General features: G+C 41.2%; 1 protein-coding gene across 3 annotated transcripts in view; it reads right to left on the bottom strand.

Annotated features, from left to right (window-relative positions):
- LOC129172436 (kelch-like protein 29) overlaps nt 1-19,083 on the bottom strand; it is a 241,953-nt gene that overhangs the window by 142,329 nt on the left and 80,541 nt on the right. The window lies entirely within an intron of this gene.

Below are 19,083 nucleotides of genomic sequence, written 5' to 3'. Positions count from 1 at the left end.
CGAAGATGCAACTAGCCTGGCGAGAAGCTCAACGCCTCACTTTTATTTACGCAAGAAGGCTAATTAGGTACACCAGTTTAACACATGTGTCTTGAAGAACAATTAAGTTTCTCCTTTACTGTCAGGATGTGCTGGAGCTCTTTGCAGTGGTATTGAGGAACGCCAGAGGTACTGAGGAACTTGAGCAGTCGTGGGGAACATGAGTGGAAGATCTTTTAGTGTGTGTGAAGGAGGTAAGGATGCCACAGGAGGACGTCCAGGTGGAGAGTGTCCATGTGGTGTCCCTCACGCAGCCTGCGCACGGCTTCCATGTCCGCTCGTGTGCTCGTGGAAGGTGACTGAGCTGCTGAGTCCCCAAAGGGAAGAAGAGGGGATGTTTCTTCCTCCCCCAAAAGCTTATTGAGCTGTCAGCTTTCAGTCCCAAGCAGAGAATATTGATCTGCTGTCAGGTGCCAGCGAGGACGTCCATGGATGATAAAGCTGGTCTGTGCTTACGATGAAATGATGAGATGAGAGTCATGAAGGTTGTTTTTACATGAGCTTGTGAAGTAATGACACACATGTTTTAAAGAGGTTCTCCCTGGGGGAGGTATCTTCTACAAACACCAATGGATGACGTCTGAGTGGATAATCAAAGACTTTGTTGATAAAAGTGCCGTCCTATCTCCATTTTGTCCTCATGTGGGGTGCAAATGTGAAGGTAGTAAAAAAGTCCAAGGAGGAGCACACAAAATGTTTAGGGAAGTGAAGATGAGAGACATGAATTATTCATCATCATCTCTGCTTCCAAAGGGGAACTTTAGTTTGTCTCTCTTTTGGCTGAACAAGAAAAAACTGTCTGAGCTCCAAAAGACCTTCTTCCTACCCTGAGGAACATTCTCCTTTCACACCATCAGCATCACATGACACATGAGCATAATACACCTCTTCTTTGATCAGGCTCACCATTGGCTCTTAGGATGAATGATTACACACGTCATACTCACTCATCGAAAAACATCTACACCTCCAGTACACCTCCAGTACACCTCAAGTGGACCTCCACCACAGAGCAGCTCAGAACACACACACATCTCTCAGCATCGTCTCTCCTTCCTGCTTGCACACAAGGCAAAGGTTAAACAAGCCCCACTACATAGCTGTCCAGGCAATGCCTGGAAGAAATGACACCGTTTATTTCCTGGTGTGCACTGGTCAATACTGTAATGCCGCTTGTTGTAGGGAAGGAGAGACTCACGTCGCTGATGCACTTTAATGGCTTTATTAACAGCGGAGAACACTGCAGGACTTTACATCCACGCCAACATAAACACACTTCCCAACTCTCTCCAAACTCACAGCTAGCACTGAGCCTAGCTCTCCTGCTCGGGACGCCCACCGTCACTTCCCGTCACTTCCTGATGAACTAAAGCTGTAATGACACTCTGCCGTATAAAAAGTAAAATATAAAAAACAAGCGTAAGACATGACTAGCACACCTTTGTTCTGTGGGTGGTGGATAATAACAAGCCTAGTAGTGCTGTACAACTTTTATCCGCAGTCCCACAGTGCCCTCTACTGGTCAACATTCAAACTGGACGCCAACCTGTCTATAGAGGCCACCTGTCTATAGCGGCCACTTTTGCAGTCTCCCTCTAGTGGCCGCTATAGACAAGTTTGACTGTATATGCATATTATGTTAGATGCATGCAAGATGGCGCCCTCCGTGGCAGACGTCTCTGTCTCACTCCCCCGTTTTTTTCTATTTTTTGCTATTTTATTGTTCATTTTGGACATTCAACACACTCACGCATACAACAAAGAGACACTCTTGAACATCGGCAGGGTTCATCATGAACTTTTATTTAGCCGCTCACACTTTGCCTTTCTTCTGCGCCGGGAGAACACAGCAGCCTGTGGGCCGGGTGAGCTGGATGCCCGGCGAGCAAAGCATCCAAGGCGGAAACGAGGCAAGCTTCGGCCTGCATGCTAGGCTAAAAGCTAGAGCGACTAGGCCACCGCTACCAAGCCTGCTGCTAGCCAACGTCCGCTCTCTTGAAAACAAGATGGACGAACTAAGAGCAAGGATTACAGCTCAACGTGAGATCAGGGAATGCTGTGTCCTCACCTTCACAGAAACCTGGCTGACGGAGGATATACCGGACTCGGCGATGCAGTTGGAAACATTTGCCGTGTATCGGGGAGATCGGACTTTAGCGTCTGGTAAACACAGAGGTGGCGGCGTCTGTGTTTACGTAAACAAACGGTGGTGCACAGACGTATAGACGATGGAAAAGCACTGCTCGCAGGACATTGAGCTGCTGATGGTGAAATGCAGACCTTTTTATTTGCCTCGTGAGTTTAGCGCTGTGTATTTAACTGCTGTTTACATCCCACTACGAGCTAACACCGCTAATGCACTAGGCCTCCTCCATGACATCATTGATAAACACGAGACCAAACACCCAGACGCTGTATTCATTATATCTGGCGATTTCAACCACTGTAACCTCAGGACTGTCCTCCCCAAATATTACCAGGGAGGAAAGATTGTACTGTTGATTTGGATGAATATGCTTCTGCTGTTACTGGCTACATTAGCACATGCATAGAAACTGTTAGCACCACCAAGTATTACAGAAAATACCCTAACCAAAAACAGTGGATGAACTGTGATGTAAGGACTAAGCTACATGCTCGTTCGACTGCATTTGTCATGGGCACCGCTGATGACTACAAAAAGGCCAGATATGACCTGAGGAGGTCCATACGAGAGGCCAAAAGACAGTACAGACAGAAGCTGGAGGGCTACTATTCCACCTCAGACCCTCGGCGCATGTGGGCGGGGCTCCAGTACATCACAGACTATCGACAGCGGAGTAGCGTAGCCACGTCCAGCCAAACCACACTTCCAGATGAGCTGAATGAGTTCTATGCCCGCTTTGACACCCAAACTCCTGATGAGCAGAGAGGGTGGCTGGACTTGGGGAGCACACAGGACTCACCTCTCATGGTGACATCAGCTGATGTGCGCAGGGTTCTCAACAAAACAAACCCACGAAAAGCAGCAGGCCCAGACAACATCTCAGGACGTGCACTTCGGGTTTGCTCATCAGAGCTAGCTGATGTGCTTGCTGACATATTTAACCTGTCGCTTGCACAAGCATCTGTACCGACCTGCTTTAAGTCCACCACCATAGTGCCCGTACCCAAGAAGAGCAACGTGACCTGCTTGAATGACTATCGCCCTATAGCACTCACTCCTATTGTTATGAAGTGCTTTGAAAGAATAGTCATGACCCACATCAAAAAGAGCATCCCGGCGGCAACTGTGGACCCTCTACAGTTTGCATACCGCCAGAACCGGTCCACGGATGATGCAGTCAACACTGCCATCCACACAGCCCTTTCTCACCTACAGGGCCAGGACACTTTTGTCAGAATGCTATTTATAGACTATAGCTCTGCATTTAATACAGTCAGCCCCAACAAACTCACAGATAAGCTCCTCACACTTGGCCTGTCTCCCTCCCTCTGTAACTGGGTGTTTAACTTTCTCACAGGCAGGCCCCAGTCAGTCAGAGTCCACAATCGCACATCCAGCTCAAGAATTGTGAGCACTGGGACCCCACAGGGGTGTGTGCTGAGTCCGCTCCTCTACACGCTCTTCACCTACAATTGCGTGGCCTCCCAGAACAACACCAGCATCCTTAAATTTGCGGATGACACTACAGTCATCGGACTGATCACTGGTGGTGTCGAAACGTCATACAGAAGAGAGGTGGCGGACCTCATAGCTTGGTGTCGTGATAACAATCTCCTTCTCAATACAGATAAGACTAAAGAGATGATCATCGACCCAAGAACAAGGGAAAAGGAGCCGCATAGACCCCTGTTTATTGGTGAGACTGAGGTGGAGAGGGTGAAAACCTTCAAGTTCCTTGGCACACACATCAGCGAGGACCTCACCTGGTCTCACAACACCCAACAAATTCTGAAGAAGTCCCAAAGGAGACTGTACTTCCTGAGAAGACTGAGGAAATTTGGCATGTCCACCACAATCCTGAGTTGCTTCTACAGATGCACTATGGAAAGTGTCCTTACCGCCTCCATCACTGTTTGGTACGGTAACTGTACAACACGTGATAGGAAGGCACTCCAGCGGGTGATCAAGACCTCACAGAACATTATTGGGGCAGCCCTCCCCTCCCTGCAAGACATTTATAAAACTAGAGTCCTACGAAGAACACACAACCTCATCAAGGACAGCACACATCCACAACACTCATTATTCACACTCCTACCGTCAGGCAGACGCTACAGGAGTTTGAAGTCCAGGACCACAAGGCTGGCAAACAGCTTTTACCCACAGGCCATCAGGCTTCTCAACGAAGCACTCACACACGCCGCACGCAACACACGCACACACTCATAGCACTTTATTTATTTATTTATTTATTTATTTATTTATTTATTTATTTGTATTATTTATTTGTATTAATGTCTCTTCTGTTGTTGTTGCTTAATTTATTGGTATTTATGTTTCTTATGTTCTTATTCTTTTTCTTGTGTTTTCTTTCCTTTCTTGGGAGAATGAACAGAATAAGAATTTCATTGCAAAGCAGAACTGCTGTTTTACTATGCATATGACAATAAAAGTCTTGAATCTTGAATATTATATGTATAATCTCATGTAGTTAGCATAGCATATGTAGAAATTGATCCTTTCAATGAAATGAAAGCCATTTGTTTGCCTTGCAGTGGCAGCGTGGTGTGTTAGGATGTTGTTGCCTTTGTTGATGCTTTGTTGGCTTTCAGCAAGCAAAGAATTGCTGCGCTCTGATTGGTTTTGGTGTCAAGGTAACGACTTGACTGCAGAATAAAAGCTTTTCTGCTAACATCAAGATAAAAAGGACAAGCCATCTAAATGGACATATGACCTTCCATCACCTTGCCAAAGGAGGCGGTGCAGTCCTTCATTTTTGCAGCATTTGACCAAAATCAGATGCCATGCTAACGCCAACGCTAATGCTGTTTAGCGAATATTCTGCTGACTGGAAGCCCCACAATAACCCATGACCGCTCATGGTGGACAATATTCATCATGGCTGCACTTCCTGGTAAAATGACCTTGAATGCTCTCCCTGACAGGTTAGCTTGACTTTCAATCCACAGCCTCAAGATCATGTTGAGGTGCGCAGATCATCTTCCATGACTGTCGATATTATTCATGGCCCAACCAGGATGCTCCCACGCTGTAAATTCATTTTCATATTTCATCTTATGACACGTGTGCAACATCTTTATCTGGCAGCCTGCTAGCAAGTGGATCACAAAGTTAACCACCGAGCATGCGGACCACTTTTCTAGCTAAAGTAGAAAGAGGAAGTAGTCTGTATGTTCCACAGGACGTCCTTGGTCGACCACCACCCCACCTCAATGGACACACATCGCTTCATTTATTTTTTTATCAGAACACATACGCACTCATCAACCGCATTGTTGAAATCAAAGGTAGAATTGATCTTTTTCTTGTCATTATTGATTGTTTAGTCCAATTCATAAAATAATCAAAACTCAAATACAGTCCATAACTTTCCACAAAAAATGAATTTCTACATTTTTTATACGTCTTTATGCTTTACTACTACTACTACTACTAGTACTACTAATAATAATAATAAAAGTAGTGCCGAATCTTTTTGTGGTGGTCCAAATGTATTTTGTGTGTGGCAGCCTGCCACACACAAAATAATGAATTGGACAATTAATAATAACAATTAATAATAATAATAATAATAATAATAATAATAATAATAATAATAATAATAATAATAATAATAATTAATAATAATAATGATAATAATAATAATAATAGTATAAAAGAAAAGAAAATATATAAAATAAGCTAATGTAACATATGTACAATTATTTGTTTCTATTTTTGAGGTAAATAAATAAAGAATTCGAATTGGAGACTCTAAATTGTCCATAGCTATGAATGTGAGTGTTTGTCTACATGTGCCCTGCCATTGGCTGCCCACCAGTCCAGGGTGTACCCCGGCCTTTCGCCCCAAGTCAGCTGGGATAGGCTCCAGCATGCCCCTGTGACCCTAATGAGGAGAAGCGGTATAGAAGATGGATGGATGGATGAATAAAGAATGCATGAGACCATGTGAGAAGCACGTGCGCACCAACATGCACGCTGTGGTTACGTGTGAGGAGCACAGGGTGGGGTGATGATGCGTGAATCTCCTCATGAAAAAAAACAACAAAAAAAAGAGTTGAGTGTAATTTGTTGGCCAGAGTTGAGGTCAGACCACAAAGGCTGATGGGGCCCCTCCCGTTTCCAATCTGCATTTCTGGTATCATCTATTATTTATAGCTAATCTAATAAAAAGGGCCCCCTCTCCCCCCGCCCCCCAAGCCACAGAGGCCCAAACTGAACACAATGGAATAAATTAATAACCATAATGAGAAATGCTTAGGTTGAATATTTGACACTCATTTGGAAAAGCAGCAGCAGGACAAACTCACCTCATTCCTTGAAATCCCACCTGATGACCTCAGCTGCTCCATGATCATCATCATCATCATCATGATTATTATTATTGTTATTCACAAGAGGAGGCACAACATGAATCAGCACGAGCTGAGTGCTGACTAAGCACGTGCTTCAGGATTCAGGATGTTGCATGCAGACCTGTAGCAGTGAAGCCAAGCAAACATTTCATGCAACTTGGACGCGTTTCATCAAAGTCACCCCAATGGAACCCCAACGGAACCCCAATGGAACCTCAACGGAACCCCAATAGAACCCCAATGGAACCCCAATGGAACCCCAATGGAACCCCAATGGAACCCCAATGGAACCCCAACGTAACCCCAATAGAACCCCAATGGAACCCCAACGGAACCCCAATGGAAGCCCAATGGAACCCCAACGGAACCCCAACGGAACCCCAATGGAACCCCAACGGAACCCCAACGGAACGAACATGTCTTTTTATTTCATCCAAGACACACACAACAAACACACACACACCCAACACAACACACAACATCATACACTACAATATTACCACATGGTAACTACGATACTACAATATGGTGACTAGAATACTACAATATGATGACTAGAATACTGCCATATGGTAACTAGGATACTACAATATGGTGACTAGAATACTACAATATGATGACTAGAATACTACCATATGGTAACTAGGATACTACAATATGGTGACTAGAATACTACAATATGATGACTAGAATACTACAATATGATGACTAGAATACTGCAATATGGTAACTAGGATACTACAATATGATGACTAGAATATTACCATATGGTAACTAGGATACTACAATATGGTGACTAGAATACTACAATATGATGACTAGAATACTACAATATGGTGACTAGAATACTACAATATGATGACTAGAATACTGCAATATGGTAACTAGGATACTACAATATGATGACTAGAATATTACCATATGGTAACTAGGATACTACAATATGGTGACTAGAATACTACAATATGATGACTAGAATATTACCATATGGTAACTAGGATACTACAATATGGTGACTAGAATACTACAATATGATGACTAGAATACTGCCATATGGTAACTAGGATACTACAATATGGTGACTAGAATACTACAATATGATGACTAGAATACTACCATATGGTAACTAGGATACTACAATATGGTGACTAGAATACTACAATATGATGACTAGAATACTACAATATGATGACTAGAATACTGCAATATGGTAACTAGGATACTACAATATGATGACTAGAATATTACCATATGGTAACTAGGATACTACAATATGGTGACTAGAATACTACAATATGATGACTAGAATACTACAATATGGTGACTAGAATACTACAATATGATGACTAGAATACTGCAATATGGTAACTAGGATACTACAATATGATGACTAGAATATTACCATATGGTAACTAGGATACTACAATATGGTGACTAGAATACTACAATATGATGACTAGAATATTACCATATGGTAACTAGGATACTACAATATGGTGACTAGAATACTACAATATGATGACTAGAATACTACCATATGGTAACTAGGATACTACAATATGGTGACTAGAATACTACAATATGATGACTAGAATACTACAATATGATGACTAGAATACTGCAATATGGTAACTAGGATACTACAATATGATGACTAGAATATTACCATATGGTAACTAGGATACTACGATATGGTGACTAGAATACTACAATATGATGACTACAATACTAGAATATGGTTACTAGGATACTACAATATGGTGACTAGGATACTATTGTACAATATGATGACTAGAATATTACCATATGGTAACTAGGATACTACAATATGATGACTAGAATACTGCAATATGGTAACTAGGATACTACAATATGATGACTAGAATATTACCATATGGTAACTAGGATACTGCAATATGATGACTAGAATATTGCAATATGGTAACTAGGATACTACAATATGATGACTAGAATATTATCATATGGTAACTAGGATACTACAATATGATGACTAGAATACTACAATATGATGACTAGAATATTACCATATGGTAACTAGGATACTACAATATGGTGACTAGAATACTACAATATGATGACTAGAATACTACAATATGGTTACTAGGATACTACAATATGGTTACTAGGATACTATTGTACAATATGATGACTAGAATACTGCCATATGGTAACTAGGATACTACAATACGGTGACTAGAATACTCCGATATGATGACTAGAATACTACCATATGGTCACTAGAATATTACAATACGGTGACTAGAATACTCCGATATGATGACTAGAATACTACCATATGGTCACTAGAATACTACAATACGGTGACTAGAATACTCCGATATGATGACTAGAATACTACCATATGGTCACTAGAATACTACAATACGGTGACTAGAATACTCCGATATGATGACTAGAATACTACCATATGGTCACTAGAATACTACAATACGGTGACTAGAATACTCCGATATGATGACCAGAATACTACCATATGGTCACTAGAATATGATGACTAGAACTGTCACGTGTTGGCTTACAGCCGTGTGATTGGATTCCAAAATGCAGAGAGACACCGGTGGCAAGTTAAATGAGTTTAATACTCTGAGTAGTGTCATATACAATACAGTCTAAAAACATCACCCGGGCGCAGCCACGGGAAACAAAAACATAAGACGCTGCACAAAACTCCAAGGCAGGGAAAAAAACAAAATACAAAAATACTAAACAAGGTAGATAAACTAACGAGAACCAAAAATTAAATCTACCACACTAGCAACCCTTGGCAAAGAGCGTGTAGCAAAAATGATGACAAAAACCAGATGAAGCAAAAATGAGAGTCATCGAAAAAGCTACGATAATCAAAAATGCAAAAGCTTAACAGCAGAACTTGTGATGGTTGCTAAATCCAGAATCAAGAATGTAGCAAAAAGGTCTGGAGCTTAAAGTACTTACGAGAACTAAGCATGGCCAGGATAATGGGAGCAAGGGCATGAGGATCAGAGCATGAAGATACCGAACATGAAGAGACAATCTGGCAAAGGACTAAACCACAAGCAAGAGCTAAATAGTCCAATGCTGATTGAACACGGGTGTGCCAGGAACCTCCCCTAGGCAGGCAGGTGTGCTGCAATGGGAAACCATTAGATGGCAGCACTGCAGCCACTCAGACTGTGACGAGAATACTACAATATGGTGAATAGAATACTACAATATGGTGAATAGAATACTACAATATGGTGACTAGAATACTACAATATGGTGACTAGAATACTACAATATGGTGAATAGAATACTACAATATGGTGACTAGAATACTACAATATGGTGAATAGAATACTACAATATGGTGACTAGAATACTACAATATGGTGAATAGAATACTACAATATGGTGAATAGAATACTACAATATGGTGACTAGAATACTACAATATGGTGACTAGAATACTACAATATGGTGAATAGAATACTACAATATGGTGAATAGAATACTACAATATGGTGACTAGAATACTACCATATGGTCACTAGAATACTACAATATGGTGAATAGAATACTACAATATGGTGACTAGAATACTACCATATGGTCACTAGAATACTACAATATGGTGAATAGAATACTACAATATGGTGACTAGAATACTACCATATGGTCACTAGAATACTACAATACGGTGACTAGAATACTCCGATATGATGACCAGAATACTACCATATGGTCACTAGAATACTACAATACGGTGACTAGAATACTCCGATATGATGACTAGAATACTACCATATGGTCACTAGAATACTACAATACGGTGACTAGAATACTCCGATATGATGACTAGAATACTACCATATGGTCACTAGAATATTACAATACGGTGACTAGAATACTCCGATATGATGACTAGAATACTACCATATGGTCACTAGAATACTACAATACGGTGACTAGAATACTCCGATATGATGACTAGAATACTACCATATGGTCACTAGAATACTACAATACGGTGACTAGAATACTCCGATATGATGACTAGAATACTACCATATGGTCACTAGAATACTACAATACGGTGACTAGAATACTCCGATATGATGACCAGAATACTACCATATGGTCACTAGAATACTACAATACGGTGACTAGAATACTCCGATATGATGACTAGAATACTACCATATGGTCACTAGAATACTACAATACGGTGACTAGAATACTCCGATATGATGACTAGAATACTACCATATGGTCACTAGAATATTACAATACGGTGACTAGAATACTCCGATATGATGACTAGAATACTACCATATGGTCACTAGAATACTACAATACGGTGACTAGAATACTCCGATATGATGACTAGAATACTACCATATGGTCACTAGAATACTACAATACGGTGACTAGAATACTCCGATATGATGACTAGAATACTACCATATGGTCACTAGAATACTACAATACGGTGACTAGAATACTCCGATATGATGACCAGAATACTACCATATGGTCACTAGAATACTACAATACGGTGACTAGAATACTCCGATATGATGACTAGAATACTACCATATGGTCACTAGAATACTACAATACGGTGACTAGAATACTCCGATATGATGACTAGAATACTACCATATGGTCACTAGAATATTACAATACGGTGACTAGAATACTCCGATATGATGACTAGAATACTACCATATGGTCACTAGAATACTACAATACGGTGACTAGAATACTCCGATATGATGACTAGAATACTACCATATGGTCACTAGAATACTACAATACGGTGACTAGAATACTCCGATATGATGACTAGAATACTACCATATGGTCACTAGAATACTACAATACGGTGACTAGAATACTCCGATATGATGACCAGAATACTACCATATGGTCACTAGAATATGATGACTAGAACTGTCACGTGTTGGCTTACAGCCGTGTGATTGGATTCCAAAATGCAGAGAGACACCGGTGGCAAGTTAAATGAGTTTAATACTCTGAGTAGTGTCATATACAATACAGTCTAAAAACATCACCCGGGCGCAGCCACGGGAAACAAAAACATAAGACGCTGCACAAAACTCCAAGGCAGGGAAAAAAACAAAATACAAAAATACTAAACAAGGTAGATAAACTAACGAGAACCAAAAATTAAATCTACCACACTAGCAACCCTTGGCAAAGAGCGTGTAGCAAAAATGATGACAAAAACCAGATGAAGCAAAAATGAGAGTCATCGAAAAAGCTACGATAATCAAAAATGCAAAAGCTTAACAGCAGAACTTGTGATGGTTGCTAAATCCAGAATCAAGAATGTAGCAAAAAGGTCTGGAGCTTAAAGTACTTACGAGAACTAAGCATGGCCAGGATAATGGGAGCAAGGGCATGAGGATCAGAGCATGAAGATACCGAACATGAAGAGACAATCTGGCAAAGGACTAAACCACAAGCAAGAGCTAAATAGTCCAATGCTGATTGAACACGGGTGTGCCAGGAACCTCCCCTAGGCAGGCAGGTGTGCTGCAATGGGAAACCATTAGATGGCAGCACTGCAGCCACTCAGACTGTGACGAGAATACTACAATATGGTGAATAGAATACTACAATATGGTGACTAGAATACTACAATATGGTGAATAGAATACTACAATATGGTGAATAGAATACTACAATATGGTGACTAGAATACTACCATATGGTCACTAGAATACTACAATATGGTGAATAGAATACTACAATATGGTGACTAGAATACTACCATATGGTCACTAGAATACTACAATATGGTGAATAGAATACTACAATATGGTGACTAGTATACTACAATATGGTGACTAGAATACTACAATATGGTGACTAGAATACTACAATATGGTGACTAGAATACTACAATATGGTGAATAGAATACTACAATATGGTGAATAGAATACTACAATATGGTGACTAGAATACTACAATATGGTGAATAGAATACTACAATATGGTGACTAGAATACTACAATATGGTGACTAGAATACTACAATATGGTGAATAGAATACTACAATATGGTGACTAGAATACTACAATATGGTGAATAGAATACTACAATATGGTGAATAGAATACTACAATATGGTGACTAGAATACTACAATATGGTGACTAGAATACTACAATATGGTGACTGGAATACTACAATATGGTGACTAGAATACTACAATATGGTGAATAGAATACTACAATATGGTGAATAGAATACTACAATATGGTGACTAGAATACTACCATATGGTCACTAGAATACTACAATATGGTGAATAGAATACTACAATATGGTGACTAGAATACTACCATATGGTCACTAGAATACTACAATATGGTGAATAGAATACTACAATATGGTGACTAGTATACTACAATATGGTGACTAGAATACTACAATATGGTGAATAGAATACTACAATATGGTGACTAGAATACTACAATATGGTGACTAGAATACTGCCATATGGTAACTAGGATACTACAATATGGTGACTAGAATACTACAATATGGTGACTAGAATACTGCCATATGGTAACTAGGATACTACAATATGGTGACTAGAATACTGCCATATGGTAACTTGGATACTACAATATGGTAACTAGGATACTACAATATGGTGAGTAGGATACTACAATATGGTGACTAGAATACTCCAATACGGTGACTAGAATACTCTGATATGATGACTAGAATACTACAATATGGTGACTAGAATACTACAATATGATGACTAGAATACTACAAAATGGTGACTAGAATACTACAATATGATGACTAGAATACTACAATATGGTGACTAGAATACTACAATATGGTTACTAGGATACTACAATATGATGACTAGAATATTACAATATGGTGACTAGAATACTACAATATGGTTACTAGGATACTACAATATGATGACTAGAATACTACTACTATGATACTACTACTATGATAATATGATGACTATGATACTAGAATATGATGACTCGAATAGTGACTATAATACTAGAATATGATGACTAGAATACTAGAATATGATGACTAGAATAGTGACTATGATACTAGAATATGATGACTAGAATACTAGAATATGATGACTAGAATAGTGACTATGATACTAGAATATGATGACTATGATACTAGAATATGATTAGAATACTAGAATATGATGACTAGAATACTAGAATATGATGACTAGAATAGTGACTATGATACTAGAATATGATGACTATGATACTAGAATATGATGACTATGATACTAGAATATGATGACTAGAATACTAGAATATGATGACTAGAATAGTGACTATGATACTAGAATATGATGACTAGAATACTAGAATATGATGACTAGAATAGTGACTATGATACTAGAATATGATGACTAGAATACTAGAATATGATTACTAGAATACTAGAATATGATGACTCGAATAGTGACTATGATACTAGAATATGATGACTAGAATACTAGAATATGATGACTAGAATACTAGAATATGATGACTCGAATAGTGACTATGATACTAGAATATGATGACTATGATACTAGAATATGGTGACTATGATACTAGAATATGATGACTATGATACTAGAATATGGTGACTATGATACTAGAATATGATGACTATGATACTAGAATATGATGACTAGAATACTAGAATATGATGACTAGAATAGTGACTATGATACTAGAATATGATGACTAGAATACTAGAATATGATGACTAGAATACTAGAATATGATGACTAGAATAGTGACTATGATACTAGAATATGATGACTGCAAGGTACAAGAAGGTAAGCTAGCATTGGAGTATGATGAAACGTTAGGATGTGTTGAAGCGGCGCATGGAAGCAAGCATCTATCTGCTACTCTACCAACTGTGCTGAAACCCGCAAGTGAGCAAACAACCTTCAAGCTAGGATATTAGCTCCACCATGACCCCAAATCCACAGTCATCACCTTATACACCACTTTTTATCTACAATGTCTTTGTTTGGATTGGAATTAGACAATGCAGAGTGACAGCATGATAGCATGTCATTATATACTCTTGCACTTTATTCTACATACTCAGAGATGCTAACATCGGTGAGATCTATATTTCACATTTCTACATACAGTCGTTGTGTTTCCCTAAGAGATTTCCGCTCATGTAGCATATGAAAGCTAAACCGGTGTACCACAGTTGGACACGGATCACGCTACTACGCTAACATGGGAAGGATCTTATTCCATGTTTAGCGTACACACCTTTAGTTTGTCATAAAAGCAGCGTCAAGATTTCCCATTTTTAGGATGAAATAGCAGGAACACGAAGAAGGATATCAGGTTTCAAGTATGTTTAACGGGCTTTGATTTGTTTTCCATTTGATCCATGCCATGCTAACATCCCATCTAACATAACATCTTGTTCATCAGTTAAACAAATTGCGTCTTCTACTTCACCTGTCCTTTGTTCTCTGGTGTCAACGCTGATGCTAACATGTGGTATCTTTCCCATATTTGAAGTGAATCTGGGGGGGGGGAGTTAATGTGCTTAATGACTTGGTTTCCGAGTGTGTTGAAAGTGACGAGGAGACTTGGAGCTGACAACAGCTGTCTTTGCTAATTCCATTCATTAGCTCTTTGCAGTCGCTCGCTAGCCTCCGGAGGACGAGCCAATTATAAGGAGGCAGACAAATTTGGAAGCACAAGTATCATTTTCACCTTTGACAGGCGTTGTGTCGTCAGGGAGAGGAGCGGCGGGGCGAGACGCCGGGTGACGGACAGACAAAATCTAAGAAGACAGCCACTTGGAAGCGACGGCAGAGCAGCGACGGCGACAAGGACCTTTCGACACGCTCGCCGAGTGATGAGACGTGACAAGCTGTGTGGTTGGGTGGCGTTCTTTTCTACTGCGGTGGCGGCTGGGAGCGTACGGTCCATGCTGTCCCAGACGGGAGCGTACGGTCCATGCTGTCCCAGACGGGAGCGTACGGTCCATGCTGTCCCAGACGCTGCCAGTCAACCAACTATTTGGGTGCACTTCAAAGGTGCGTGAGTGACTTGTGAATGCTGTTCTAAGAGTAAGATGAGACCCTAAAGTAGCACCAAACTAGACAAAAGTCCATCATTTCTCTTGTGCAACGTTGGCAACATGAAGCTCATCCAGGTTTCTCTTGGAATGAATAAAATGTCTACGTAGGAGATAAAAGCATCCGCTGCAAAGGTCAGCGGGGTCACCGACCCCCGATTGTGCAGAAAGCCACATGACATCCTTTCACATCACGTCCTGACTGACAACAGCAGCAAAGACAGGCTTCAACTCTTGTCAGCACTTTGACTTTTTTCAACTGCTTGATGATTATCCAAAGCAACAAGTCAATACTTCCTGTCAGCGAGGAAGATGGCGTCTGATGAAGCTCCTGATAAACGTGTCACAGCTCACGCTTTCTCGTCCATACCACATCACACATCAAATGGTGGGAAGGAAGCTCCGCCCACCCCCGCCGTGCTGTCTGTCAGCACAAATAAATGATCTCATGAGCTTTTATTTCATATGCCTACGCTACCTTGCAAGCTGCTTTAAAATAGAGAAATGAAATGAGGCTGTCCTCGCAGGTATCTATCATTGAAGAGAGTTACAAGATGATCAGTTCAACAAATAATAAAAACAACAATACTAGCTATAATTTCATTCATATAATTTTGCATTATTACCGTATTATCAATACAGCGGTGCCTCGGTTAACATCCGCCCCGGTTAGCACGTTTTTCAGTTAAAATTTTGCCTTTATTTGCATTCGCCCGCTCAGTTGGCGTTCAAAATGGGTGTGGTTCATTTACGCCACCATCTTGGGTCACTTGCGCAAGACGAATTCTCACGATACTCGCATGTGATCGTGCAATGCATTGTGGGCCGCGGGGGCCATTTTTACAGCAGCAGCAGCGCTTGTTTCTATCAGAGGGATACACGATGTAACAAACACAGAGAAAGGCGATGGAACGCACCGAGACAAGCGTGCAAGACCTCCCACTTTTATGGCTTCAAGAGAAGAAAGTCATCATTTCAGAGGTACCTAAACAACACGCGGCCGCCATGACCAGGCAAAAATGTACCAAAATATAAATAGAATAATAATGAAACATACCAGTCATAAGTTTGGAGACACCTCCCTGTACTGTTAAATGAGAACGTGTCTCAAAACTTTTGGCAGGGACTTCACAGCATTACTACTTTTAAGGGCGAACACTGGAAAAGTCCATGATAGGAAGCAGTGGAGAGGTTTTGTCCTAATCCCTCCTTGAGGGCGCAGTGATTGGCCGACTGTTGCAAACAGTTGACTTAGCATCTGCTTGATTAACAATTACACCAACTTGGTCCAAATCCAAGAGGTGGACTTTTAAGTCGCCCCACATCTGGACCTCGGCGCCATCCCTCCCGCTAAACAAACAATCCTCGTTAACGCTGCCAAGGCTTCCATGAAGCCTCTTAAAGCAAAATGGCTGCCTAATCCCTCAACTCTTCTCTTACTCGTCTCTTAGTTCACGACGCTGGGAAGCACATTTGTTTGTCCACGTTAAAAAAGAACGCATGATGAATGGAAAGAATGGAAGGGACGATGCTGCTCACTGGACGTCACATGAGCTGCAGTCACATGAGACGACCAGCTGGCTTGTGGATGCGATCTTGAGGAACGGCAGACGCACTCACAGGCTGCCAGGAAGCAAGAAGAAGCAAGAACAGGCAAGGAGAAGCATGAAAAAAGGGCCTGCTTTCCCAAAAGAAATAGAATATAGAAAGTGAGAGCTTCCAGAAGGCTAAAGTCCAACACTTCTTTTGTGCATATTGCAAATGTTAGCGTTGAAAGCCTAAGCGGGCAGATAAGGAGACGCTTAACTCATCTTCTGCTGCTGTGTGACCAACGCAAAAAGAAGGCAGGATGAAGCACCCCCCCTCCCCATGGTCTCCTTCTGAAGGATCATCTCCTCAGGAGGAGGATTTGGTGACATTTTCACTGTCAATGCAAATAGCGAGCAGCTAAAGTCCGAGACGAGACGAGGCCTCCAGGAGCTAATAAATCAAATGCGGGCAGCAGAGTGTGAAGGTGGTTTACTTTTGGGATCCTCTGAGGGACGGCGGGCAGGAAAGTGCTGCTTTCCTTCTTCCCAACAACTTCCAGTGTCTGTTGGCGTTCTCCTGCATTCTCAGGCAGCACGTCGATAGAAAGATAACGCTTTCAAGTAACAACACCTCAGCATTTCAATATAAGCACAACACTGGAACACACCAACAGCACCACGAGGAACGCATGCAGAGGTAGATCAAGCTGCTGGATGCTGAATACTCATGATTGTTCAAAAGCACCGCTTGCCATCTTGTAAAAAAAAACACATCAGGAGGTTGCCTACAGCCACAGCCATTATTTCCAATGTGATTTGACCCGGCGCTAATTACACATTATTGAATCATTGGTTTATTTGCTTCTGTAGAACCTGGTTTGGCCACCCAAGCACGGTATGGCCTGTTGTTAGCATGTTAGCTTGGGGTTCTTTGCACTGTGCGGGATGAAGAGGGAGTTCCATTTTCAACTTTGTCAATTATGTTGCCATGGTTACACATACTATAAATATACTACTGTATATTCTAATATATGCTATGCTATAAATAGCACACACCTATGCAGCAGTTGTATTTCACAATTTGTGGAATAAGTGAGTGAGTGAGGAAGGTCATTGGAAGGACACTGTGTTCTTCACTATCAAGTGTCCTTGTAGGTCATGTGAGAGGAAAGTAGGGGCCACTCAGTGGCTTCTTTGTGAGGTTTGGGAGTCTTTTTGCTGAGGAAGGCAGCAGAAGACACTCGCTGCTTGTCCCCCCACCCCGCATGGGGTCTGTGCGCAGGCTGGATCAATGGCCGCCACGAGATGAGGTGACACGACGAGCTGAGTCGATGCCAGCAACGCTCAATGGCACCAGGAAAACTCCCTTTTGAAATGAATGAGATTTGAGAGGAGCGTGGTGTGTAGCGTAGCATATTTAAACACATGGCGGCTGATGGAGTGATACATCACAGTACAGAGGATCTCTGGCAGGTGCCGATGATTGCGTGGAATGGAAATAAGAAGAAAGTGGCCTTGCGGGGAGAGAGAGAATGTCTTAATGGAGCGCCAGCAGCAGGCTCTGCACGGGATCTTTATCCCAGCCGATCAAAGCGAGGGGTGTATCGCGACGGACGATCAAGCGCGTCCATCTTTATTGGTTGCTACTCTGCTCTGCTGCCAGCACTGGATTTATTTACTGGATGTCAGCTCCAGCTCCTGACAAAGTGGACTTGGAAGTTTGCAAAGTCAACTTCAGGCAATAACATACACCCGATTTGCAATTATAGACCACAAAAGTAGGTGATGCAGGGTTGCCTTGACAACCACAGTGATGGTGTTCTCCACATGTGTACACGTGATGCTCATGTGTGC

Source organism: Dunckerocampus dactyliophorus, chromosome 19 (genome assembly GCF_027744805.1).
Source record: "Dunckerocampus dactyliophorus isolate RoL2022-P2 chromosome 19, RoL_Ddac_1.1, whole genome shotgun sequence".
Classification (NCBI taxonomy): Eukaryota; Metazoa; Chordata; class Actinopteri; order Syngnathiformes; family Syngnathidae; genus Dunckerocampus; species Dunckerocampus dactyliophorus.
The sequence above is the reverse complement of the archived record's forward strand: the minus strand, read 5'-3'. Positions and strand labels throughout refer to the sequence as shown.